The following is a 10,453-nucleotide window of genomic DNA, read 5'->3' on the forward strand; positions in this document are numbered from 1 at the left end:
AGATCCAGTCCCTTGAAAATATTTCTCACTTCCACTGTATAATTTTAAGGGATTTGATTTAGGTCATATCTGAGTGGTCTAGTGGTTTTCCCTACTTTCTTTATTTTAAATCTGAATTTGGCAATAAGGTGTTCATAGTCTGTGCCACAGCCAGCTCCTGGTCTTGTTTTTGCTGACTGTATAGAATTCTCCATCTTTGGCTGCAAAGAATATGATGAATCTGATTTTGGTATTGACCATCTTGTGCTGTCCATGTGTAGAGTCTTCTCTTGTGTTTTTGAAAGAGGGTGTTTGCTATGACCAGTGTTCTATTACCTTTCTTGGCAAAACTCTATAATCCTTTGCCCTTCTTCATTCTGTACTCCAAGGCCAAATTTGCCTATTACTGCAGGTATTTCTCGACTTCCTACTTTTGCATTCCAGTCCCCTATAATGAAAAAAACATCTTTTGGGGGCATTAGTCAAGAAGGTCTTATATGTCTTCATAGAATCATTCAACTTCAGCTTCTTCAGCATTACTCATCAGGGTATAGACTTGGATTACTGAGATATTGAATGGTTTGCCTTGGACATGAATAGAGATCATTCTGTCATTATCTGATGTTACTTTTAGCACATCTCATTTTTCACTCAATTCAGACTTAGAAGCTCTTAGAGAGGAATAGCCTCTATCTCTTGGCAATTTATTCCAGGCATTTATGTGTATGTATGTATGTGTGTGTGTGTGTGTGTGCCCTCCTTCATTACTTGGCTAAAAGTTCAGCATATTCTTCAGCCTCCTCCTTATTTTTCTTAATACACCGTTTCTTTAGAAATATACATCAGTGTTTGTGTTGCAGAACATGAAATAAAAAGACACTGAATCTTAGGTATTTTGGTCATAGATTTACCTTCCTTGTTTAGGAGCTTTCTCACAACATACCAGTGGACATCATTTTTTTAGAGACTGAAAAGTTTGTGGATTCTGCTAGCTCTTTTGGGTCCCGAGTGACATAGCAGAGTAATATCAGTCAGTCCAGGAATAAATCCTTCTCACCTCTCCTCTTTTTCTGTTTGCTTTTTTTTACATTGATTGAATTGAGAACACTCTGATTGGCATCCACAAAGTTACACTGTAAAGATTTACCAAGTCTTTCTCCAGTCCTTGGTCTGTAACAGGAATGCCCCTTATTCAATAGCAGGCAGACTTGGCAATTGGTCAAGACACCCTGATTCAGGGGAAGCCTTGCTGCCATTGCCACCACTGATTAAGACCATGCAACCCTTCCCTTCCTTACCCAGAGCATCACTAGCAACTTCTGTGGCCATACACTTCTCATAAAAGTCACAACATTGTCGTTCATCATCGAGAACTTCAATAAGTTCCTGGGAGCCAGTTACCAGGAAAGAGATGTTCAACTTCATCCTGAAGTGACTGACTGCATCCAAAGCACCACAAAAAAGAGAGATAGTGGAAGATCCCCTGGAGAAGGAAATGGCAGCCACTTCAGTACTCGTGCCTGGAAAATTCCATGGATGATGGAGCCTGCTAAGCTACCGTCCATGGGATTGCAAAGAGTTGCACATGACTGAGCAACTTCACTTCAGTGCTTCTTTTAATTTGAGGAACTTCCGTACTGTTTTCCATAGTAGCTGTACGAATTTACATTCCTACCAACAGTGTATAAGGATTCCCTTTTCTCTATATCCTAGTCAACATTTATTTGTAGACTTTTTGATAGTAGTCATTATGATTGGTGTGAAGTGATATCTCACTGTGGCTTTTATTTTCATTTCTATGATGCTTAGTAATGTTAAGCATCTTTTCATGTGCCTGTTGGCCATCTACAGGACTTCTTTGGAAAAAGTGTTTATTCAGGTCTTTTGCCCATTTTTAACTAGTTTTTTTTTTTTTTTAATACAGTTCTATGAACTATTTATATATTTTGGATTTTAATCCCTTATTGGTAACACAATTTGCAAATATTTTCTACCATTTAGCAGGTTGTCTTTTCATTTTGCCAATGGTTTCTTTTTCTGTGCAAAAGTTTGAGTTGGGAAGATCTGCTGGAGAATTGATAGGCTACCCACTCCAGTATTCTTAGGCTTCCCTTGCAGCTCAGCTGGTAAAGAATCTGCTTCCAATGCAGGAGACCTGGGTTTGATCCCTGGGTTGGGAAGATTCCCTAAAGAAGGGAACAGCTACCCATTTCAGTATTCTGGCCTGGAGAATCTGTAACTGTATAGTCCATGGAGTCACAAACAGTCAGGCATGACTGAATGACTTTCACTAAATTAGGTCCCATTTATTTATATTAGCTGTTTTCTTTTGATTTAAAAACTTACTATGTTTTAGATTAATGAGTGTTCTGCCTATGATCTCTTCTAGGAGTTTTATGGTTTTAGGTCTTATATTTAAATATTTATTCTGAGTTTATTTTTGCATATGGTGTGATGAAATGGCCTATTCTCATGTTTTATATGTATCTGTTCAATTTTCCCAACATGTTTATTGAAGAGACTGTCTTTTCTTCATTGGATATTCTTGTCTCTTTTATAGTAGATTAACTTGCCATAGGTGCATGGGTTCATTTCTGGGCTCTCTATTCTGTTCCCTTGATCTATGCTTGTCTTTTTGTGCCACTATTATACTGTTTAGATTACTGTATCTTTGTAGTATAGTCTTAAGTCAGGGAGTTGACACCTCTAGATATTTGTTCTTTGTTCTTAAGATTACTTTGGCCATTCTAAGTCTTTCAGGGCTCCATATGAATTTTAAGATTATTTGTTTGAGTTCTGTGAAAAACGTAAATAATATTTCCATATGGATTATGTTAAATTTGTAGATTGCCTTGGGTAATATGGACATTTTAATAATATTTTCTTAATTTACTTGTACTTAACCACATATACACATACAATCTCCATATATGACATCACAGATATAAGAAGGAGGTTTCTGTGAAGTTTTCCTTTTCTCTTTCCTTTTCTCATTCTCTAAAATATTGTCCTACATCTTGCATATATTCCATATTAGTCATAAGGCTGTGTTTCATATTTATATATCATCATAAACATATAGAAAATTATAAAATATCCACATTTTGTTACTACTTGCTTTCAGAAATGTGTTACAGAAATTTCTCTACCTTTTTGGTATTCAATCATTGTGTAAATATTTTAAAGTCATTTGACATAGTTTTAATTGCTACTCCTGAATGCTTTTATAAAGTAGGCAAAATTAATTAATTATGCCCCAATTTGTCTCAAGGGGCTTCCTTTGTGGCTCAGATGATAAAGAATCCACCTGCAATGCAGGAGACCTTGGTGCAATCCCTGGGTAGGAAGATACCTTGGAGGAGGAAATAGCAATGCACTCCCATACTCTTGCCTGGAAAATCCCATGGACAGTGGGACCTGGTAGGCTACAGTCTATGGGGTCGCAGAGTCAGACAGGACTGAGCAACTTCACTTTTACTTTGTCTCAGTTCACACTGTTGCCTCCTTTTGACTTTACAGTGTTCCAACACACATGTATACCCATTAATGCTTCTATTTAACTTTTTTTTTAATTACAGTAGCAGGCTTGATGAATAAAAGAATAAACATATCTCTAATGTTTGATACTGTGATAGCTTGCATTTTCCTTAACAATGAAAAAAAGCACCCGACATTTGCCTGTGAAAGTCGGATGGTGGTGAAATAATTTAGTAACTTCACCTAAATTTTAATGTATCTACTCTGAAAACAGAGGAACACTTGGTAGGTAACATCCATTGTTGCTGGTTTGCCTTCTGGTCTTAAAGAATCAACTGGATTTTAAACTGCTCTATTAGCTTTTGCTGGTGGGGAGGGGAGTAGGGAGAAAGACAGAGACAGAGAGAGAGAAGGAGGAGTAAGTTTAAGTAACTAGTTTATGCTATTGTGGAGTTCAACAAGTCCAGAATCTGCAGTATAGCCTGTTATGAGTAACTAAGGAAGTGTTGATGCTACACTCTGAGTTGGAAGAAGTATGCTGGCAGAATTCTCTCTTCTTCAGAGGATGTCAGCTTTTTTCTATTAAGTACTCCAACTGATTTGATGAGGTCCACTCACATTATGAAGTTTAATCTGCTTTATCCAAAATCTACTGATATAAATGTTAATCTCATCTAAAAAATACTTCACAGAAATATCTGGAATAATATTTGACCAAATACCTGACTGGGGCTTCCCAGGTGGCACAGTGGTAAAGAATATGCCTGCTGATGCAGGAGACATTAGAGACTCTGGTTCAATCCCTGGGTCAGGAAGATTCCCTTGAGCAGGAAATGACAACACTTCAGTATTCTTGCCTGGAGAATTCCATAGACAGAGGAACCTGGCAGGCTACAGTCCATGGGATTTCAGAGTTGGACAACTGAGCACTCACACTCACTCACTCAAATATCTGAGAACAGTGAAGAGCCAGGTTGACAACTAATTTTAACCACGACAACCATTTATATGATTTCATCTGTCTACAGAAAGGAAACTGAGACCTAGCACTGTCAAAGAAGTCTGTTAAATCAGAACCAGATTTTTACATTTAACTCATTTTGTAGCTGAAACCACTACTTTTTCCTTAGAGTATATTCTTTCTTCCTTTCTTTCTTATAACTAGAATCCTGGATTTATTTGCATACATGGAGATTTAGAATAAACACTGCATTTCCAAGACTTACTTGGAAATAGTTATAGCCATATGACTAAGATCTAGCCAATAGAATGAGAGAATATGTATCAGCTGTCTTTTCCAAGGAATATCTTTAACAGTACTGGGTGCGTCCTTCAGTTTTCTATTACCACAATTGAATTTGGAGTAAATTAATGTGCTAAGTATGGCAGACCAGGTAGGCTAGAAAACTGGATTCCTTTATAAAACTTTATACTGCTGTGAGATTCAACTTACCTGAGGAAGAAAGATATTTCTATGTTGATTGGCTCCCTGGTGGCTCAGATGGTAAAGTATCTGCCTGCAATGCGGGAGACCTGAGTTTGATCTCTCAGTCTGGAAGATCCTGTGGAGAATGAAATGGCCACCCACTCCAGTACTGTTGTGTAGAAAATTAAGTCACTATTATATTAGGCTTTTTATTACTAATAGGTAAATAACATGCTTGTTTTAGATAAATTCTTGTGGCTGATCACATATATATTTCTACATTCTGTATGAATCTTTCTACTTATATAGAATGCTCCCTAATTCATTTCCTAACAAAATTATTCTTCAATGATATTTTTTCCATGATACCAATGATATGACATGACTTTCTAACTATGAACATATTTCATTTCCATTAAGGAAATATAAAAATTTTAAGATGTATTAATCATCTATCCGCATGATATATTGACACATTGTGGGAAAGCCCTAGAGGTTCTTCATTTCTTTAGACAAAGTAGCAACTACATTAAGACCTTTAATACTTTTAAACAAAGAATTGTTTCTAATTATGCTTAATCATGATTTTTTTAAAAAAATCAAAGCAGTACAGTTAAAACTACTGTAATAGTTTTTCTGTAACAGTATTACAGATTATTGTAAAATTAGTGTTTTTATGATGTTGGAATAATACATTTATTCAATTTTTCTTTCAGTCATTAATTCATTCAGCTATATATTCTATGAAAGAATTAACAAGAATCTACTGAAAACCAGCTCTGATGATAAACATATATATAACATGCAGAGTCTGCTTTCAAGTTTCTGATAATCCTTGAAGAAAAAATGGAACTTATCATGCCATGTATCAGATACATGAAAGGAGTAAGTTTAGGATATTAGTGTTGCTAACTTAATGTTGGTTTTAATAATTCTCTCTGTTGATGTCCTCCCATAAGAAGTAGAAAAACTGGAGCTGCGATTATTGATTTCTCAATGCCTAAAGCTTTTCTTCTTTAGAATTGCTGAGAATCTAAGAGAAGAATGGAGAGTCATTTGGACGTAGATTAATGGATACATCTTTAATGTGGACCCACAGAGACTTTCAAAATTTCCCTGGTCATTATATGGCTAGCACCAATATCTCAGGAAGCATGGCAGTCATTTTTTTTTTTTTTTTACTTTAAACAACAGTTTTGTGATGAGAATAAATCCCGAGGGGTATAGAAAGTGTCAGCTGTTTGTATTCATAAGAACACTCTTCTAAGACTTCAGCAGTTAATATTACTTTCTCTCTCTCTCAAGTAACTCATGTTGCCTGAGTCTAGGAAGAAATAACATAATAAAGGTTTGTCAATGTATCCCAGAAGAAAATATCACAGATGAGTCCCATCCTTTTCAAGTTCAACTTGTACCTCTACTGGATTTATCAATATTTCATGTTGATTAAACAAATGGGGTTGAGATGAGATTTGATCAGATTTGATGAGTCTTATAGGAGGAAATAGAACTCAGTGGTAGCTAATAAAACTGCTAAATGGCTGAAAATAACTGTAAGGTATTCTGAAACTTTAACAGGCGCACCTCTGCAGTTTTCATGATGTTATGGATGGTAAGGAGATGTATATAAAGGTGAATAATTTTACTCATTTGTTTAGGAAATGCAAAAAGTATTTAGTCAAGTAAAGAAACTTTTCATTCCATAAATGTAAGTAGCCTTTGTCTTGTGGTTAGAGATTATTGAGTAATTGGAAGAATCAATGGGCATTCATGAGTGAGGTTTGTTTTTTGTTTTTGTTTTTGTTTTTTTGACACATTATCTCCATACCTTGACAAGAAAAATCCCTAGCTCAGAAGAGAAACAAAACAGAACATACAGCTGAAAGAATTCAAGAAGTCAAGAAGTGTTGAAAAGAGACATGATAGAGCAAATACTAGAAAGAGACCCATAAGCAAAGAAAAGGACATATTTAGACTTACGACCTTAATAGTTTCAAGTAGAGAGAAAACAGAAAACCTCTCATCAGAAATCAAGATTATTGTCTGACTTACTTCACTAAATATGATAATCTCTAGTTGCATCCATGTTGCTGCAAATGGCATTTATAGCTGAGTAATACTCATTGTCTATAGATATCACATCCTCATCCATTCATCTTAGTTTGCTTCCGTGTCTTGGCTATTGTAAACAGTGCTGCTATGAATACTGGAGTGTATTTATCTTTTTTGAAGTATTAAAGTTTTCATCTTTTCCAGATATATATGCCCAGGAGTGGGACTGCTAGATCACATGTTAACTCTTATTTTTAACTTTTTAAGAAATCACTATATTGTTTTCCACAGTCACTGCACAATTTACTTGCTCCACCGAGTGTCAAAGGGCCCCCTTCTCCCCACACCCTCTGTAGCACTTATTTGTAGACTTTCTGATGATGGCCTTTCTGACCTGTGTGAAGTGGTACTTCACTGATTTACATTTCTCTAATAATTAGCCATGTTGAGCACCTTTTCATATGCCTATTGGCCACCTGAATGTCTTCTTTGAAGAAATGTCTATGTAGGTCTTCTGCCTATTTTTTAGATTGTGTTGTTTAGTTTTCTGTCATTGAGCTGTATACACTGTTTGCATATTTTAGAAATTAATTCCTTGTTGGTCACATCATTTGCAAATGTTTTCATTCCATAGTTTGTCTTTTTGTTTTGTTTATGATTTCCTTTGAAAATCATAGGCAAAGTTTTTAAGCTTAATTAGGTCCTATTTGTTAATTTCTGCTTTTGTTTTCATTAGTCTAGGAGACAGATCGCCCCCCAAAATATTGCTGTCATACATGTCAAAGTATTCTGCCTATATTTTCCACTGGGAATTTCACAGTGTCTTGTCTTATATCTAGGTCTTTAATCCATTTTTAGTTCATTTTTGTATATGGTGTTACAGAATGTTCTAACTTCATCCTTTTACATGGAGCTGTCCAGTTTTCCCAGTACCACTTATTGAAGAAATCGTATTTTCTTTCTTGTATATTCTTGCCTCTTTTATCATAGATTATCAGACCAAAAGAGACAAATATTATATAATATCACTTATGTGTGGAATCTTTGAAAATTGTACGAATGAACTTACTTACAAAACTGAAATGCACACACAGACATAGAAAACACAATTATCATTACTAAAATGAAAAGGATACAGGAATAAATTGTGAATTTGGGGTTAACAGATACTCATTACTATATAAAGGACCTACTGTATAGCACATGGAACTATATAGAAAATATATAGAACTAATAGAAAATATTTATTTTCTATATACAAAATAATATATTTTATTATATTCTATAATGAACAAGAATCTTAAAATGAATAAATATAAATATGTATATTATAAACAGAATCACTTTTCTGTACACCTGAAATAATGTAAATCAACTATACTTCAATTTTTCAATAAAAGTTTTAAAGAAAGTAAAATATAAGATTCTTGATAAGATAAAAAAATAAATTTTAGTTACAAAATGAAATCAAGATTACTGGAAGCAGATAATGATTAATCATTCTTGATGCTCCTAGTTAAAAAATGACACCATGTCAATTACAACCTGAATATATAGAAAACAACAAACTCTCTGACCTATCCTTATCTAACATGAACTGCCATGTTTTTGGTTTGTGGAACCTAAACTTCCTAAAGTTGATGCTATCTGACTCCCATCTCCAGATCTGTCAAGTCTTAGACATGTTTTCTAAAGCTGATATTCTTTTAAACTAAGAATACTAGAGCTAATTACTAAATTACTCTTGGTTCTCAAACATACCTCTTTTAGTCATATGCTTGAGATATCGATAAATTCATAGCCTAGGGTAGGACCAGCCTATTCTTCTATGATTCCTCTTATTATCTTCCAAAGAAAAGTCTTCTATTTAATCGAAAAACCTGGGCTTGGGGTCTTTATATTAGCTGAAATACTTGTCTAGTGCCAACTTTTTGACTACCTATATTTCAACGGATTATTCACACATTTCCATTATGCTCATTCACAAGTAATCTGGTGAACTTTAATAATACTGAAATAATTAAAACATAACTTGATGGTTTAAGTTCACTGTGCATTTTTTTTTCTGCTTGAACTTTCTCTTAAGTTTTCAAATACACGTGTACTTCAATTAAACAATATGGTATCCAATCCACAGAACTGTTATAAAATTTTTGTTTGTTTGTTTAAGATACTAAGTTTTGGGATGGCTTGTTATGTGGTAATAGATAATATTTGCAGAAACCAAAGAACTAATGCAGAAATGAGCTGCTGCCCAAACCAAAATTTAAACTATGTGGGTTGAATTTGATATAAGGCAACAAGATCAGACTGAAATGGCGAAACTGGTTAAAAAGAAAAAAAACTGGAAAATGACAAGTCACATTTGTAATAGTGAAATAATTGAAAAATATTGTCTGTGATAACTTGGTACAGAAAAGATTGCCTGTAATATTCTTGTGAACAGTGGCAGATGATTTCCAGGTAAAAATTTGGAAGTATCATCAGTTTCTTTTAACTATTGATGGTAATAAACAAGAAAGATACTAACTAAACTCAAATAGCACAGTTTGAAGAAATAATTTGAGTGAATACAAATGATCCAGAACTTTCTGATTTAGAAAAGAACACTTGTAATCGATTCCAGACTTTCAAGTTTAAAAGATTTTTAGATGAAGAGATAGCCTGAAGGTCAAAAGAAAATTTAAAATGTAGGTAAAAACCAACTATTAAGACTACGGAATGACTTAAATTGATGCCTAGTATAAGGAAATGGCAACCCACTCCAACCCACTCCAGTGTTCTTGCCTGGAGAATCCCAGGGACTGGGGAGCCTGGTGGGCTTCCATCTATGGGGTCGCGCAGAGTCGGACACAACTGAAGCGACTTAGCAGCAGCACACTCCCTCAACTAGACCAAAAGTCTTCTAACAATCTTAAGAACATTGTGTCACAGCAGCCTGAAATTTCCAAAGTTTACAGATATCTGCCCAAACTGTGAGTGTGATGATTAAGGAATGCAAAGGAACCAATAATGTTCAGAGGAAATTCACAGGACATTTCAAAAGTTGTATTGGTAAAAGTAATGCCAGCTTGGACTAAAAGGGTTCAAATGTGAAGTGAAAAGGATTTTTCAGTGCCTACCATGCTATGAAGAGGAAGGAGGTTAAGAAAGACACAAAGCTACACATGTGACTTACATTTTATGGAAAAATAAGTTAGTTTATAGCACAGAAATCCACAGATAAAAATGAACCAGAAGTTACTTTGGGGCAGAACACAGGTCAAATCAAGGAATATTTGATGATTTCATATTGGCTCAGATGGTAGAGCGTCTGCCTTCAGTGCAGGAGACCCAGGTTCAATCCCTGGGTTGGGAAGGTCCCCTGGAGAAGGAAATGGCAACCCACTCCAGTAGTCTTGCCTGGAAAATTCCATGGACAGAGCAGCCTGGTAGGCTACAGTCCATGGAGACACAAAGAGTCAGACACAACTGAGCAACTTCACTTTGGCTACTACATTGCAATGGAACAGTGATTGC

The 10,453-nt window shown here is 35.1% G+C and overlaps 1 pseudogene; it reads right to left on the bottom strand.

Moving 5' to 3' along the window:
- Positions 1-619: 619 nt before the first annotated feature.
- Positions 620-1,404, bottom strand: LOC129550303 (small ribosomal subunit protein eS6 pseudogene; annotated as a pseudogene).
- Positions 1,405-10,453: the final 9,049 nt, after the last annotated feature.

Source organism: Moschus berezovskii, chromosome 1 (assembly GCF_049115385.1).
Source record: "Moschus berezovskii isolate FMDL1 chromosome 1, NW_MosBer_1.0, whole genome shotgun sequence".
Classification (NCBI taxonomy): Eukaryota; Metazoa; Chordata; class Mammalia; order Artiodactyla; family Moschidae; genus Moschus; species Moschus berezovskii.